This window comes from Gymnogyps californianus, chromosome 3, assembly GCF_018139145.2.
Source record: "Gymnogyps californianus isolate 813 chromosome 3, ASM1813914v2, whole genome shotgun sequence".
Classification (NCBI taxonomy): domain Eukaryota; kingdom Metazoa; phylum Chordata; class Aves; order Accipitriformes; family Cathartidae; genus Gymnogyps; species Gymnogyps californianus.
The window spans coordinates 9,898,469-9,916,941 of record NC_059473.1 but is presented as its reverse complement, the minus strand read 5'-3'; positions in this window follow the sequence as shown (position 1 = coordinate 9,916,941).

The following is an 18,473-nucleotide window of genomic DNA, read 5'->3' as shown; positions in this document are numbered from 1 at the left end:
CCCAACAGCGTAACTCAGCTGGTATTAACGCAACCACATACTCTGAGAATTTGATCCCAAAGGCAGCAGCCCTTTACACCACATGGACAAAGTGTTGGTGGAGAACAAATCCCCAAGGGATGACAGTATCTGCTGCAATCTCCTGCCAGGTCAGCCTGGATAACCTCCCAACCACTCAAGTCAAAAGCATCCTTGCAATAGGATTCTGATAGTTTTCTCTGGATATGAACAACATCTTGTGTTTTAGCTCCTCAGAAAAGTTTTGAGATGACTTATCTATGCCTTTACTCAACTCTCTAAGAATGATCCTGCTGCATAAATTCACGTTGAGGAGAAATTAATAGCCCTTCAGGTGAACTGCAGGTAGCCTTGAATTCTGGAAAGATGGGTTGATCATGACTTTTTAAAATTACAGTCAATCCATCCTGGTCATTTGTATATGGTCATATGCAAGTTTCATATTTTTACTTTTTTATTAAGAAAGAGACAGCTAAACCAGGTAAATAACAAATGTTACTGACAAAGGAGACAGAAAATTTATCACCTCTCCCACCGAAGGCATTTAGAGAACTCTCCCTATGCAGAACATCAGCACAAGACCTCTCCTCACCATGCCTCTGCTTTAATTGTGAGTCTCAGCATCTGCACTGCAAACAACTATTTTTTTCCAGGGGTTCATAACTCAAGTTTAACAGATTGCTCTAGGCTGACACATGGTTTCAACTTGGGAGCAAGCATTTCTTTTATAAACGGCTTTTTCTTTTCTTTTAAATGGTGATTTCTTTTTGGTTTTGCTTGTAATGTATGTAAAATGATTTGGGATGCTTTTTGCACTTGTGTACAGTAACTCAAAAGCAGCTTTCATTGGAACAGTGGTATTTGGCAAGTGAACAGTCAATATTGCCCTCTAATTGCTTTTAGCGTCTTTGCAAAAATAAAAACGTCATTTAAAATGGCTGAGATATTTCAATTTGAAAAGTGGCTACTGAACAGGCACAATAATGGCATGGATTTTTACTTTGCGTATGTAATGCGCATATTCAGCATAATGCAATCCCTAAAAATATACAACTCCAGATTAGGGCTGTACTAATCATTGATTTTTTTTTTTTTCTCTTCAGTGGCTGAAATAGAAAAAAAAAATCTATTTGGGTTGATACAAAACATTTTTCCTTCATCCTCTTCCTCCATGAAAAATCCAAAACATTTTCCTATAGGGGTAATAGAAGGTTCCTTCTGACCCAAAACACAATGTAACATCTCCATTTGGGGGTCCAAAAAAAAAAAAAAAAAAGGTAAGAGAACAAAGTACATTAAAAAAAAGCTACATTGCACACCCTGTACAAAAAAAGACAAGGACATAATGATGTCCTTCCCCTTCCTGTCCACCTCGCATGTCACACTCCGGGGACATATACCCCACAGTTTAAGACCCTCTTCCTTTACCAACCTTAAACACACATTGACTTGAGAATGTCTTTAATACTAGGCTACCAGGTACCTTAGGAGGATGTGGTCCATTCACAGTCACTCTCATAGGTTTCTTATGGCCAGCAGGAGTCCATTAGCTAAAGAAGTCTTTTACTTAAAAAGTGGACTTTTGAGTTTGCTCCTGAGATCTGAAGATGGACTGGAGTGCCCTTCCTCCACTCTGGATTATGGTCATATTGACTCTCTCCGCAGGCCAATGAATATTTAACAAAACCTTGCATCTCCACCAGCTTTGACAATGCAGCCTTGTACCTAAGAGCACATGGTTACCTGCCTGTGAGAGCAGCTATAGGACAGAATGGAGATGGGCGCACAGATATCCCCAGGTAGAGGGAGGGGGATCTCTCACCTCCCAGGTAACTGCTCTAACAGCGGGGTAACAGGAAGCTACCTCCCTTCTCTGCTGATGCTTTGGGTGGCCTTGAACAAGCCCAGGCTTCGCCAATGAGTGGCAGGGGAATGCTTGTTTTGAGAGATCTGCCAGGTTGTGTGGACATCCACGGTCCTACACATTAACCAGATCTTAAATACCCACAGGTGACTGGACCAGTAGATACTTAGATACCACAAGCCTCCCTACAGCACGATGTGGCTTTATGGTGCTTTGAACTTCTCAAATGACCACACCAACCTCTCCTCTCCATCACGAGACGAGTTTTAAGATTGTGGGGTTGTTATAAATACATTGTTTGTTTTCATTTGCCACGCATTGTTTTTAACAGGCAAATTAGCACCGCACTTTTGTCTTTTTCTTCTACACTCGTGAAGATCAAAGTTTTGTTTATGGTTGGGTTGGTTTTTTTTTTACAAGAAGCTAGGGATGAGTCTATGTTCATGTGACTCCAGAGCCTGAGGCTTTAGAAATCATCACAGGAATCTCACTAAACATCATGTGTTGACAGCGGTGCAAATAGCGAACATTCACTTGTCTAGCGAGATTGTATATTAATTCAAGACCATCAAGAACCACAACCATATTTCTCTAAAAGGCAACAACAAGTCGGGGCGCACTAGCTGGGAGAGAGGGCTGAACAAACAGGCGTTGTTCAGACCTTTTCATCCCGTTGCTGGTCTGCTTCAGTGCGAAGAGTCTTCGCTGTACCTCTCCCATCCACCCCCCTTGTCTGAACGGATCTGCCACAGTCACTAAGAGGCTTTTAAAACGTGGCACTAAGTTACAATATGCCATTCTAGGTCTTTTTCTGACAGGTAATCCTCAGCTCCATCTATCCAGATGGAGTTAATTTGGCTGAACTATGCTGACCTGGGTGAAGGATTTTCAAATATAAATGGTACAAATGCAACTTTCTCTGCCAACAAAGTCGGCCTATGTTACGATTTCCACCATCTCTCCCCCAAGCCTGCCTTATAAGGAGCGCGTTCCTTCTACTGGGATTCATTCTGTCATTAATCTACGTCTTCTTTCAACAATACAAGAAATATGGAATGAGATTACCAGAATGGATGGCCTGGTGCAGACTAGAGAACACATCTTTTTAATAGGGATTTAAATTTGACATCAGTTAAATGTCTTGTGCCATCATGTTTCAGCTCTGTTATGTGGATTCTGGACCATGCTACCTACTTGGATGTGAACGCACTGCACTGATTTAAGGCTTCTCCCCCGGCTATTCAGAGGAACTGAAATCCCATATCCTGCTCCAGAGCTCATTCACTTGGCCAAAGCGGTGGCACGGGGTGGTGGAAACTCTTCCCAAGAGGGACGGGCAGCCACTCTTCACAGTTCGGCTATGCCGTCTGCCCGAGTCAGCTGGGAAAGGAGGAAAAACAGGCAGGAAAGGAAAAGAGCTGCCTCCAGTACCTGGGCTAGCTTCTGTGCAGCAGACTCTCGGCCCGCCTGGACTTCTTGTCTCCCTGACGCTCCCGGGAAACAGGAGTATTCACTTGAGTTACCCTGCTGTGAGAGGAAAACAGGGCGAATGGAGCAAATGTTTCTTACCCCCAAAGTGGCTCTTCTAATTTTCCATTACCTAGGTTTAATTAAAAGGCTAATACTATGACTTACCCTAGGAATCCAACTGCAAGAGAAATAGCCTTCGTTCAGCAGCGTTCACGCAAGACCTGAAGCTGTGAAGTGGAAATCTCCTTCGCCTCCTTACACTAAAACTGATATGAATTGTTTTCTTTCAAAAAACTCAAACCTCTACTCTGAGGCAAGTTTCTGGGTACTAGGACTATTGCTACTGACTCTGAGATACAGCACACTACATTTTGGCTGCTGTGCTTATCTCCAAAGAAATCACTCTGGGTAGTGGGAAACTAAATGCAGATTTAAAAATAATAATCTCCTCCCTGGCGAGAAGCCTATGTGTTAATTTTCACCGCTAACTATCTGCCTAATATTGTTGATCAAATCTTTGATTAAAATAACATTAGCAGCTGAGCCTGTGTGACAGGGAAGGAACTGAGCGAGTTTGGTTCAGACTGTTATGATAATCCGGATTTCTTAAGTGCTTTGTGATAATACAGTACCCTGAAGAGCTAATATTTGCTCAGTAAGGGCATGCAAGATGATTCTTTTATTTCCTGCCTCTCTCTCTCACATGCAGTGATTGCTAGATACTAGGACATGTTTTTATTGTTCCTCAATAATATTGAGGCAGTACCTAGAGTTTTCGCATTTTCATTGTGCGCTTCATAAAGAAAGTAAGATTCTGCTCTTATTCAGAGAAAGTGATCACTGAATAGACAAAGGGAAAAAAAAATCATGGGAAAAAAGGCTGGCAAGGAAGTAAATACTGTCGTCCTTAAAAATGCTAAATCACCTTCCAGTTATTTATAATATGCATTGCAGTAATGTCTAGCAGCTATTACGCTAGGTGCTGTGTATTCACAGAGTCACAGATATTCCCTGTTCTAAAGAATTTATAGTACAAAAATAAGATGGGAGAGAAAACAGAAAGAGGAAATTACCAGCCCAGCTTGGTGGCACGGCTGGGAAGTCACCAGCTCACTTATGAGCTGACTCCAAAGCCAAGCTGCTGGGCCATACAGTGTAATTCACTGGCAACCACAATAACTTGGTCTTGTTTTTGACACATAAGAGGAGAAGGTGTCTGCATAGCAAACATCCACAGCTGATATACAGAAATGCAAGATGAATGACAGAAGGGAAAGAACATATAGGATTTTCCATCTCTGGTTATAAGATTCACTGAAGGCTGCATGGCAGGAAAGGAACTTGATGGGGGGCTTAAAAGGAAGGAGGGACAGGGCTTTGCTGACAAACTTGGAGAAGATAAACTAGGCATAAGAGCTAATGGCAAAACATCTTATCCTTTGGCCTGTATTTTCTCTTAGAGAGAAAGGGCAGGACCTTTCACTGAGCCTTTCTTACTCCATAGAATCCCTCACTCTTACCCTAAACTGGGAAGGAGTCCTCTTGCAACACGTTTTTTCAGCCTTAGTGATCCTCTCTTCTTTACTGGCTTTGACGAGAAGAGCTTTGTTCAAGTAAAGACCAAATAAAAGGATTCAAGGCCAGGTGTTACATAGTCAAAGACCAACGCAAAACCAATACGAACAGGCAAATCAGAGGCAGACAACTGAACTTTTCTGCCAGCCTTTGTGAGTTATTTATTCCCTCCTCCCCTCACACCCTGCTCTCAGACCACATCCAGTTTAAGCTCGTAGCCACAAGAAGCTACTGGAGCTGGGTTTCCACAAAATGCTTGGGCAGCTCTCTCAAACTAAGATCTCTCTAAGGTGCCTCGGACTGGGCATCCAAGATTGAATGTCCCAGCTTGTACGTCCTGTTTTGGGTGACTTCCCCAGTTTTCCACCCCAGTTTCACTCATTAGCATTGCTTTCTCTAGAATGAAGAGCATTTCTCAGTCCACAGATGGCCAAGGGGAAAATTACAGCCACACAAATACCACTGCAGAAAACTGACAGTGTTGGTCCCTCAGCAGCTGCTAATCTATCCTCACCCAAAGAAACTTCCACTTTTTAATAATAAAGCTGCCTTGGTACCAGGGAATGCTTTAGATGTCTAAATATAACACATTGCAGGTCTGGGTGGAGTCACATGAAAAGATAGGGCCATGCCTAATGCTGTAAGAAGAAACTAGAAACTGGCTCAGCAAAAAAAAAAAAAAAAAAAAATTACAACTCTGGGAAAAAAAGACAGAACAGCCTGAGGCTTTAACATGGCCCTGACTTGTATTAAATCTATAAATTGATATTGTATACATACAGAATACATGTATATAAATTCTTGCTGCTACTTTCCCAGTTCTGTAATTTAGTGTTGTATTTTGGGGATAATCCTGAGCTGCCGACACTTGAAGACCCCTAGAACTGAGCGATGCCAGGCCACCAACAGACAAGAGATACAGAGCCGATCTGTGTGCCTGTGGCAGTGGCCAACTGTCCAGACATCCTGCAGCCAGCCAGTGCAGTAGCTGAGTGGGCTGCCAGATACCTGAAAATCCCAGGCATACAGACAAAAGGGACAATAAGATGACAGATAACTTGGAAAAGATATGCTTTATCACTAAAAATGATAGAATTTGCAGGTATGAGATAATAATCCTTGAGTTCCTTGCTTGCAGGGGCAACGGATCTATGGAGGTAAAATCCACGTGGTTTCAAAAAGACTATCCGAGGGAAAGCTGGAAAAGTATCTCAAGCTCTTATACTGTTCCCAGGGAGCTGGAAATTCCGATCCCAATGACATTTGCAGGTAAGGGACTCATCACATACAGCAACCATCACTGGGCAACTCCCTAAACCCATATCCAATTCAGTGGCAGCTCTGAAAGATGAGGTGATAATTAAGAGCTTGAAGACCGAACACAGAACGATGTTCTTCGAAAATATTCAGTCTACTTGCCTTCTCACTCACTTGCACTACTTACTATTATTTACACTGGTAGCTTAACTCCTTGAGCTGTTAGAGAAACTGGTTGTCTGCTGAAATTTAATGGCATTCAAGAGGCAACCAAGATCTCAGAGGAGAGAACTGTATTCTGCAGGAAGGTTTCACCTTCTGCTTTTTAAGTCCATGGTAATATTCCTATTATATGAAGTGTATGATTTTATTCTCCATATCAATAAGTAAAAATCTTCCTCTAAATCCAGTTCTTTTTAGTTGCTGAAGGCTGTAACAAATGCAACATGCCATGGTCTAGTCCTGCATTTATAGTGAGTGTCTACACCCTTGGGCATTCAGAGGGATTTCTTCTTCAGATATAAACACATATATACACAGACACATGCATGACACACACACGCACACATATTTATTTATAAATACATTTAGGCATAGGACTGTATTTATGATATAAAATGATTGGTTCCCTTTTAATACCCAGCTCATGAATAATTTGGGAAGATTGAGGTATTTTCTCCTGCATTACAAGACTTAATTGTTTGGCTTCCTCATTTATCTTTGGCTCTGATTTGCAATTTATGCCTTCACACAGCTTTCAGGTATCTAACATTTCTTTTGTCCCTTGCCATAACATTTAATTTCTCTCCCACTGATTATTTATCTCTGTAATTTAAAGCTATATTATTTAATGCTACAACTATAAAGTGTTTGGGGATGCCATTTGTATGAAAGATGCTGCACGAAATAGAACTGTATTGTCCTATGACTCCAAGTTCTTCATACGTACAGTACCTACCATTTCCACAATCATAGCACAACCATCTGTTCCATATCAATATATTGTTTATTTTTTCAGGATATCAAACTGTACATGCTTTGAAATATACAGAAACAGAAGTACTTTTTTTCTGCTGAAATGTTTGATCTTTAGTGTCTTAAACTAAAAGGAAGCAGAAAAAGCTTTTGCTCAAGTAGCAACAGTGACCTCTAGTGTGTTTTTAAAATCTCTTCCATTGAATTTACACCCATTGTTCCTTTAACCTTTAGGGCATTATTTAAGAACAATTTTCCGGATAGTATTTGGACTAATTTTCTTATTGACTCTAGTCTATACCAGAACGTGATTCTTGGGCGATCTTCTTTTATCCTCATAATCTATGGTAAAGTAAGTGTGTCTTCATTAATGACTGTAATTATCATATATAAAGTTGTCATTTAAATGAGCAATCATCTCTCTCACACACACACATACACACACACACAAATTGAGCTTTATTTGTAGCAGGAATTGAAATTTGGCTAAATATCCTATTTAGCTTCAAGCAGTAAACATCAGGAGCACAGATTGCATTGGTTGACAGAGTTTGTCAGCCAAGACCACAGTTGGGTTCCCCCCCCCCGCCCCCATTTCTTTTTTTTTAACCATACTAGTCTATACCACGCACAGATTGTCTTTCAAATGAGGAATGTTGCAAGAACACTCCATAGCGCATACAACTGTTAAACTGGCACTGCTGTCACTAAGCCTATGTCAGCACTTCCAATCTAAGCTGCTATTTTCAGGAGTTTAAAATTCAGTTACATGAGCCGTTATGTACTGGCACTTTATGCACGTGGCCCTTCAGGGAAGAAGGTTATTCTGAACTAGAGAAGCATGTGTTGGCGTTATGGGTGGATTTTTGTGCGTGCATGTGTGCATGTGTGCGTCTGGGCATTAGCACGTTTTGGAGGCACGTTGCAAATTTTCAGGCCTGACCATTGAGTCCCGTTAAACTTTTAGAAAAGCAAATAAAAGATCTACTTACGACAGCTACTTTCCCCCTCCTTCTACAGATGTCAAAGCCAGCCTTTCCTTTTAATAAAATGTTTCTCTAAGCTCTTTTGATTTTTAAAAAGAAAAGTGAATTGTTGACGAAGCTGTTAAAGTCCAGTAGTCATTAGATGAAACTCCTTGCAGGTTAAAGAGAACAGAACTGGGGATACATTTTAAAAGCAAAGCATCTGCAGACTGCGTGTGTACTAGTGAACAAAACTACAGACACAAAGAGTAGCTGAGCCCACTTATGTGCTAACAGAAACCTATATTCTGCACCCTAAATTATGTTTGTCACATGGGCACCAATATTTTAAAGCATGACCTTGATTTTATTCATCCTTTCATGTTCTCATGGAAACACCTTCCCCGTAATGCTTTGTCTGAGCCTCAGTTTAGGCAGCATTCATGCTTAACCTTAAGCAAGTGACCTCAGTGCAACTATTTATGTGCCTCATGGAGGATGCATCTTCAACTGGCTTGCTGTGGCTCCTATTTTACATCACCAGCAAAAAAGCATCTCCCCTTTCTTTGTTTCAGAGGCAGGGATCCTTGTGATCTATCAAATCACTAAGATGTATTTTTTAAGAAGAGAAGATGACAAACCGGGACTCCATCTTTCAGTCATGGTGCTGAACTTTCAATTTTCCTTCCCACAAATGTGTGAATTAGGGACAGTGATGGCCTTAATTTGATTCCTCTACCTTTTCTCAAGTAGTGACAGCACCCCAATGCCATTTTTTATTTTAATTTAAGGGTGTCTGGATCCATTCAAGGCAAGGGAGGAAAAGCTTTGCTCATATATTTAGATGAACAAATGAGTTTAAGAAATCCAGGAAAAAGATGCAAAGGGATTATAATGTGTAGATCTTCAATGTGCTGATTGCACTGCTGTAGAGGAGGAAAATCAGATTTCGGCTTGGCTAATGGAAAGGAAAAAGAGCAATAAGGAAAAAAATGAAGTTGCAGAGGTCCCAAACGGGTCTCATGAAGGGCTTGGACCTACATTCCTTGCACACCTTGACTCCCGCCGACAAAAATTAGGGCTTGGTATTGAAAAATGAAAATCGGGGATTACAGCAGCACAGAGCAGATGATGAGAGTGTTACTGTACCTGCAGCCTCACAGCAGGGCAAGAGCAAAACGCTACCCTGCTTTCAGGCGCTGGCAGGCACGCACCTGAAGCAGACAAAACATTTTCTGACCTCTGGGAAATACAAGTGAGACATCATGGCTCTAGCGTATTTGGGGAAAGGTGGGCATTTTGTGCCTGGCCAACCTCAGGTTGGTCCAAGGAAGGAGGTGGGAAGAAGGCGGCTGAAGCTAAGAACATGAGCCTTTCCCACAATTTGGGGTGAAACCAGCATCTCCAGGAGCCCTGACCACAGACTCATCCTCGTGTCGGGTCTTATTCAGCGCATATTCCCCAAACCCGGCATGGTTACCGCTCCTGCCCCCTGTTTGTTTCCTGAGAACCTGCTTTGCTGAACCGGGCCCTACCTCAACAGAGAACATCCTGCTTTCAGGCTGGTCCTTCCTCTCCAGCTAAACAAAATCCCGTATCAGGCTGAACAACACTGTCTGACGAATGCTGGTTTCTCCTAATAGCAAAGCACAGCTCCTAGAGTTTTCAGAGCTTTTCTTCTTTTCCCTTTACCCAGTCTGTAAACGGCATAAATTAGTAATCAAAAAGATAAAGCCCTCTGAATCTTTTATGATGGTGTGAGCGAGAGAGAAATTTGCAGACCAAAGGCTCTAATACACACATATTTGTAAAGGTCGTCTTTGTTTAAGGAGAAGAGTGAAAAGGCTGGAGGCTTGTCCCTCCCCTCACCTGCTCTTCGTGAGTTAATTATAATCTGAATGAGCCGCTTGTCTCAGGGTCTTTCTTCAGGGCACTTTCTTGCACAATACCACAGATCTACATCAATTATCTCTGAAATCCCTTTTATTACTTAGTTTTAAAATACCCACTTGCAAAAAAAGTTATGCCGCAGCCCCAAATAACTTGAAATGCTGCTGGAGCACAGATTGAGCAGATGATTCTTGATTCTTCTTTCTTCTTCCTCATCTCCCAGAGTCAGCATATATACATGCATGTGTACGTACCGTGTACATTTATCGTGTATATTGGAGTAGGCAGATCTATACAAGGCCTCCTGCAGCAACAGAGTGGAGGGAGCCCATGCTGCACATTAATAACCATGTGTCCAGCCTTTATTCCCACAATATAAGAAGTTTGGAGGGACCACTGAGACTTTGCTGAGAGCAAAGGCTCTCTGCAGACATATGCCAAATCCTGAAATACGACCTCCTGTTTTGTCCTCTGTGCAGATGGCAACCTCCCTCTCAGAGCAGAGACCTGTGGGTTTCAGCTGGACTGAATCAAGCTCATAGTTTCAGGCCATTTCCAGTAGAAGGGCTGCTCTTCTTCAGCCTGAGGTCCCTCAGCCTGGTAGATGCCTCTGGCATGCCTCAGTAATAGAAACCCAGGGAAAAAACGGGGCCAGGGAAGCACAATCCTTTCCTGGTTACAGCGTTCTGCTTCCTAAAATCAATGGCTCCAGGATTTCCTGAACTGGAGGTTCCACCTACTTCATTAATAACCACCAATGGACCTCTTCTAATAAAGTTGCCTAATCCCATTATTTTATTTATTTTGAATCAATTTATTCTTCAGGTTTCCTCAGCATCCTGTGCCAATGAGTAGCACAATTTCATTATGTGCTGTGTGAAAAAGCACTTCCTTTTGGTCTTGTTTTTTTAAACTCCCCGCTTTGACCATTTCTGGGTGCCTTCTCCGTTTTATATTTCTTTCTTTCTAGGCTGAATGAGCCACAGGGCTCTATGGGACCTATAGGGACCAGCAAAGCCCACACGCAGTAGTTGGACAGGAGAAACCTCGGGTCTTCCCCAACACAAGCTACAGAAGGTGTTGGTGTGAGAGAGATGCTCTAACCACTAAGCACAGGTACCGCAATCCCTGCCAGCTTCCACAATTACGACAGAACCCTGACTTGTAAAAACTTCCATCATATCCCTGTGCACAAGACCCTCGCAGCAGCTAAAGAGGGCGACAGCGCTGACCTACCACAGCCCCAGTTACACAAAAGCACGAGCTTTGCGGCAGGGGGGGAAAAAATGAAAGAGAGAAGTGGAAAGTAAAATAAAAATAGCCTAATTGGCACAGATGTTTGAGCCCTGGTTCACAAAGAGCTGAAGAAGTGCTTCCCTAGCTTAAAAGAAATGAAGCCACTGTTCCTGGGGTCAGGTCCACAAGCACAAACACTAGCTTTATGTCAAAATACTGGCAAATGTGAATGCACATTACCGGTCTGGAGTTAAGTAACGGTGTTCATAACAGTGCTGAACAAAGCCATTCTCTCAGATATACATGTGCAGAGAAGAGAAGCATCCTGCCTGCTAAGCATGTGCAAGTCTGCTGCAGAGGGAGTGATGCTTTTCCCAAGAATCTCTGAGAGAAGGTCTGGCAATGATGGCATCTGAGCAGGGAGAGCTTCCCCAAACATCAGTCTTTTTACACTTTTTAAAGGTGGGATGAAGTTTACATCCTTTAGTTCATCTTTTAAAAAGGACTGTCTTACTAATTTTATTTTTTTTAAATTGGTTTCTTTCTCCAAGAAAGAGGAAAGAGTTGGGGATGGGGTGGGGGAGGTTCAGTATTTCAATGGATAGGGAATCATGGCAGAACTGGAAGTCTTCTTCCAGTTCAGAAAAGAAATACTTCCAGCTCATAAAAGAAACACTGATGTATTGAAGACTGTATTATTTTTCTTCGGGTTTCCCCCCCAATAGATAATTTGCTCCCATCCATCTGACTGCATTGCTTTGCTCAAGTTAAGTGTGATTTTTCAGACAACCAGACTTCAGTCACTTTCCAAGTAAGAAGAAATCGTACTGGCTGCAAAAGTATCAATATTTCATCAGGTCTTTGTTCAGCACTGGTTTTAGCTTTTCTTAATGGTACACTTTACCAGGCAGCTTTTTCATACATCATTAAACAGCAGCTATAGCACTTGTGCCCTGTTTCTGATTTACCGTAGATAGTAATGTTTAAGATCACATTAAACACCACACATGCTCTCAGCTATTTGAGCAACATCAGAGTAATGAACAGTCAATAGTCTTACTAAATTAGTACCCTTTGGAGCTCTCATTACTGAATCAAATAAGTATCCTTGGTCTTCTGGTGAAAGCAATTCTAATGTGAAATAATGAATTTAGTGTCTAATCAAAACTTAGGGGTTCCTTTTCCCTTCTGACTTTCAAGAGTAAATTATATAAATTATGTAGAATAGATCTAATACTTCCAGCACCCAAGTCCTGCAAGACGCTGCTGAATAATTACCATGAGTGATTGGGACGCCAAGGTCCAGCCGCACGCTAATAAAATCTGTGAGGGAGACGAATGTAGAAGAGCTGTGCTGGGGTTACAGACGTTCAAACAAGAAAATAGGGTCTGAGTTCACTTTCCAGTTCTGCCACAGGCTCCGGACAAAACGCCCTGTAAACTATTTGTACCTCTGCCTTCTCTCTGCAATGTGAGAATATCACTGCTTCCTAATCCTAACCTGCTTTTCACGGTATCTGTGTAGCAACACGGGAAAAGTTTTTTACAGTAAGAGCCCAGCACCACTAAAACCTCATCACTGATGTCTAAAAATGTTGCTGTGATTAATTGCAAAAGTTCTCTTAATTAGAAGGAAATAGGAGGTAGGAATCAAGACAAAATACAACTAATCAGTAAATAACTTGCAGAATCTGGCCAAGATTTTCTAAACACAGGAGCCTGGCACTCACCTCCCTGAATCTAAACACGGAGCACATTTTCACAGTTGCTGATCCACCAGCGGATTCCAAGTTACTGCTACCTAAGTATGTATGTAGATGCCCAACTTCACATTCCTTTTTTATTTTTTAACTCATAATACCTATATAGGTGTGAAGAGCTAAGCGTTTGCACTGATCTCCATAGAAACAATACAGGGCTCTGAAAGAACAAACCGTACCATATCATCTAGGAAGCAGATGCTTTAGGAAAGCTGTGCCATTGGCCTATGGGACAATAACAGAGGTAATAGAATTTACGCTAAATTTAGAGGAAATTATGTTTTCTCTTCCTTGTCTTCCATTTGCAAAATGTATCACCTACCAATAACATCATTAGCCTTTTAAAGCGCTCTACAATTCCTTGCAAAGAAAGCACTGTATTTTTTTAATAAAAATTTATGATTCAGAAGAACAGCTCTGTGATGCAGCCTCAATATTCTTTACAAGTCATTGTTCTTATTCTTAATACTATCACTCTCAATCAGGATGGCCTAGTCTTACATAAATAACAACGTGGCATGAGGGTTGTATTTAAAGGCTAACCATGCCCGAGTAGCATTTGAATTTATCATAAAATATTTTTAAAAGTTTTGTGGGAAGTGCTTTCAGTTCTAGAGAAAGAATTAAAAATCTCTGAGTTAGGTCCTCTATCCCTTTTGAAAATCCCCTTATTTGCTTTCTACCTGGTCCCAGCAGATGACAAACAGGACAGGACTACAACTGGGGCCTCTGCATTTGTCGTGGTTTAACCCCAGCCGGCAGCTAAGCACCACGCAGCCGCTTGCTCACTGCCCCCCCACCCCTGGGATGGGGGAGAGAATCAGGAAAAAAACCTCGTGAGTTGAGATAAAGACAGTTTAATAGGACAGAAAGGAATGAAAAACAATGATAATGATAATAATAATAATATGACAATAGCAATACTAAAAGAATTAAACTATACAAAGTAAGTGGTGCACAATGCAATTGCTCACCACTCGTTGACCGATGCCCAGTTAGTTCCCGAGCCGCGATCCCCCCTCCCAGTTAACTCCCCCCAGTTTATATACTGGGCATGATGTCATATGGTATGGAATAGCTCTTTGGCCAGTTTGGGTCAGCTGTCCTGATGGTGTCCCCTCCCAGCTTCTTGTGCCCCTCCAGCCTTCTTGCTGGCTGGGCACGAGAAGCTGAAAAATCCTTGACTTAGTATAAACACTACTTAGCAACAACTAAAAACATCGGTGTGTTATCAACATTCTTTTCCTACTAAATCCAAAACACAGCACTATACCAGCTACTAGGAAGAAAATTAACTCTGTCCTAGCCGAAACCAGGACAGCGTTTAAAGCGAATCTCTCAAATATTGGACCCCAAAATAGCATGAAGCATGAGACACCTCGTTCATGCTTTGGGGGTTCCCTACAGAGCTTTAGGGCAAAGCTCATAATGTCACCTTCCATCAAAGGCACTGGCTGCTGAAGTTTTCCTTTTGTGTAATACTTCAATGTATCACGGCGACCTTTAATTCTGCGGTGTCATTCAGGCCATAGATACAGCCCTGCTTTGACCTTCATTATCACCCACCTCCCCCACAGTTTTCAAAGGGAATTTTCATTGAGGTTGGGCACCTAGCAAACCTGGCCTTCACTGGAAATCCCAGCCTAGTTATTCGTTATTAAACACACAAGATGACTATCTACAGTGTAAGAGCCTAAACATCCCAGTTTCGTATTTCACCTAAACATTTAGGAGAAAGTCCAAAATTTTGATTCTTAGAAGCCTTGACAACTGCTTTATTCTCTGCATAGGCATAATGTCTGTCCCACCAGTTTTTGCTCCCTAAAAGTCATGTGTTTTCTCCAAGCCTATCCAGCAACTTAAAAGAGATTTGTTCCACATGTACGTATATAAAATCAGCCAGATGAACTACTGTGCAGAGTTGCCTGCCTCCCCTTGCAATAGTTAGAGATACAGCAAAATACAGCAAGGAAATGCAGTTGAAATTTTTTCCCTAAAAGGTTTACATCTCCTTTAGCAAAATGTTTCTATTTTTATTCACATTTTAACCTCTCCGTCCCTTTTTAAAAGAGTCTTTTTTCTGCAGTAATTTAAAACCGCAGCATTTCCGTATGAAACTGAAAAACAAGTATCTACCAAAACCAATCATATTTTTCCTTGCCTTTTCCACAGTAGGGTCAAAACATTGCCATGACCAATTGTGTGTGCTTGTGCATGGTGGGGTGATGATGGGGAGCTTTTTAAAAGAAAAGAGAGAAAACAAATAATTTCTCAAACAGCTTGGCTAAGTTGTTTAGCCAAAACCACACCTTAATGCGGGTGAGCTCACTTCTTTACAGTAACTCCCCCTTAAGTTGTAGCTTACTAAGAGGCTGGAATTGAGGCTTCCTGAGATGCCCTTCACTGTACATTTTCCCTTTGAATCAGAAGCGGTACCAGGCATTAGAAGATGTGTCTGCAGAACGGTGCATACAGCAGAAGCATCAAAACTGTTTCAGAAACCTGCACGGTGCAAAGCTGCGCAGCTTCGGCAGCACACTGTGACCATGCTAGGATTACCGCAGGACACCATGTGCAACACGAGGTCCAGGACCGCTGTACCACAGCCCGGTGTATAGTACAGCCGTGCTCAGAGACTCACAGCTGAAAACAGCCATGTGCTGCAACAGGCTTTCGCCCAAAGTGTTTTGAAGTCAAGAGAAAGGTATTATTGATTAAGTGGGCTTCGGATGAAGCCAACGCAGAGGAAACAGAACTGACACTTATCATAAACAAGGAGGTTGGGTTTTTTTCCTGCCTTTGATTGATTTTGTCATTCACTTGTGATTCCTTACTACTTTCTCCTGTACAAGGCTTAGCTAGAGAACCTCAAAGATAGCAATTGATCAGGAATCGTGTTTGAACGAAGAGAATTACTTCTATGTTTTCCACCAGCCCTTGTTTTGTTTGGGCTGTTAAAACAATGCCCAAATCCTGCAAAGACACATACCTTTAACTTTGCAGGCCGTTGTTTGTCAGTTTTGGATTCAATAGGCACACAAAATAGCTGTACAAGTCTTTGCACGTTTGGGACCTTGAGTGCTCACAGTTCTATTAATAGCAATAATTAGCACAGACTAATCCATGAAGAGAAACCAAGCTAGGGCTTTGGTTTAATTTCCTTTAACTGTAAAAACAAATAAACAAAAAAACCTCCCTAAAAATACCCTTTATTACCTGAAGGCCTCATTCTTTTTCAGGGATCTCCCAGAACCACTTTTGCTGTCTGAAGGCTATGGCTCCCGGCATTCTGAACATCGATTCCGAATCCCCTTGGTTTATGTGGGCATGCAATTCATTGAAGAAAATGTAAAAGGTTTCCTAACCTTCATTGGTAGGAAGGTTCCCGTTTCCTTCATCCTAACACATAAATCCATATTTGCTCTTCATCTGACAAGCCTATGAAGGGCTTATACATCCTTACAGGACTATCCAAGGTTCTATGTATCTCTCATCCTGCTTAGCAATCCCAATTGTACACAACGCTTAAAGTTTCAGATCCATCAAGCTGTCATTCCTGCTATCCGCATGTGGAGAGGTTTTGGCTCGAGTTTGAAGTTTATGAGCAAGATTAAATCAGTGTTAACACTGGGTTCACATTTAATTTTTTAGAATAGCCATGTTCTTACAAGATTTTGACCTCAGCAAGACAAGAACTCTGGGAGATGAGCCCCTCTCATGAGGTTTCTGAGGTCTGTAATGGTGGAAATCTCCTAAGACACATCCTGATGATTTATCCCATCTTATAAATACATGACAGAGCACAGAGGATTCTGGTTGTCTCACTGAAAGCTGTAGGAATACACATCTACAAACCTACAACTCCTACCCCACAAAATGCAGGGAAGTACTGGTTTTGGGGGGTCAGGCCCATTCCCAGTTCTAAGGTACCAGTGCTTTCCTGGAGAGCATGATATATTAGTAGGATACAGCACACTTTTTTCTTTATCAGCTATGGAAGATCGTATGAGATTTAATATTTCTTTTTATTATTGGTTGTAAAATGTTGTTCAAAAACTTAATAAAAAGCAAAATCTAAAAAAAAGAAAAGGTACTTCTGAGCCAAGTTCATCCAAAGTCTAAGGGAGACATCTGGGAGGTTACTGCAAATACTTTACAGCAATATTCATTCAGTCATTCATTCCAGTTTTAAAGGAATTGGATTCAATTATGTTTTCACCTTTTCCGTGTTTTCTTCCTGTCAGTGTTCTAGTGAACAAGTTTGCTGACAACAGTGTTTTCAGAGGGAGTGACCCCTAATGAAGTACTGAAGAACTGTCTTAGAAAGTGTTTTAAGTACATTTGCTATGAATATTCAAACTAGACGCCTGCTCCTAAATGCTACGTTTATCCAGTCAAAGAGAAGTGACGCTTCATAGCCTGTTTGGCCAGTCAAAACTAAACAGCAGACCTTGAACACGTGGCATATGCAGGGAACAAGGAACAGATCACTCATTACTCAAGGAGCGGATGCACTCGGAAGAGCCACGGGGGCAGCTTTTGCCTGCCCCTGCCATGCCGCGCTGACGCAAACGGGAATATCATTGCTGACGTCTGTGGAAATGGATCATACCTTCAGGAGCAAGAAACAAAGAGGCAGAATCAATAAATGGTTTATGCCTAATATTTAGCAAAAGCCAAGCTAAGGCATGTGTGGCAAAATCTACAGGAGGTTGAGCCTCCTTGCAGACTTGTGCTGAATACTGATGCCACTGAAAATCAAGAGCCTGTTCATTCAGGCTGAGCAGCCAAAGGCAGCTGGATATGCAAGCAGGAAACACTCCCATATGCATCTTTGGCTACAGAATACGGCCCACTAGCCCAGATTATAGCTAGCCTGGGGATTCCTATGCTGAGGTGGGTGTTTATGTTCTTATTTTAAAGGGGCTTTCACTGATAGAAAGCCTTGCCCCTCCTTTACTTGACTCCAAGGAGGAGTCAGGCTCACGTAGCTGTGACGCACGCAGCTGAGCGAGTATCCACGCAAACTTCATAGCCACATCTGTAACCTTTCAGGGCACTACAGTTTCTTGCCAGATTGCAAAGACAGAGGAAATAACGTACTGCACATGCTCAGGTCACAAGAGCTGAATGTACACACGTAGGGGATGTTGGTACACAGGGCCAGATTCTCCAGCTGTTGTGCATCAGCGCAACTCCATAACAGGGTTCCCTAGTTTTCAATCTGGCCCACAAGTGCTTACAAACAAGGTTCAGAATCATTTCCTCAGCTCAGACTGTTTACCCTCCTGATGGGAACGGGGCGGGGGTGTTGAATTATCCAAAGGAAAAGGAGATTTAAATGTTGTTCGGTTAATGATATACACCTCTATCTCATAGGTTCATGTACCTCAAAAGGCATTTTTGGATACTGCTGTCCAAACCAGTATTTTCAGTTCGTGTAGTCTGGGCTAGAATATCAGC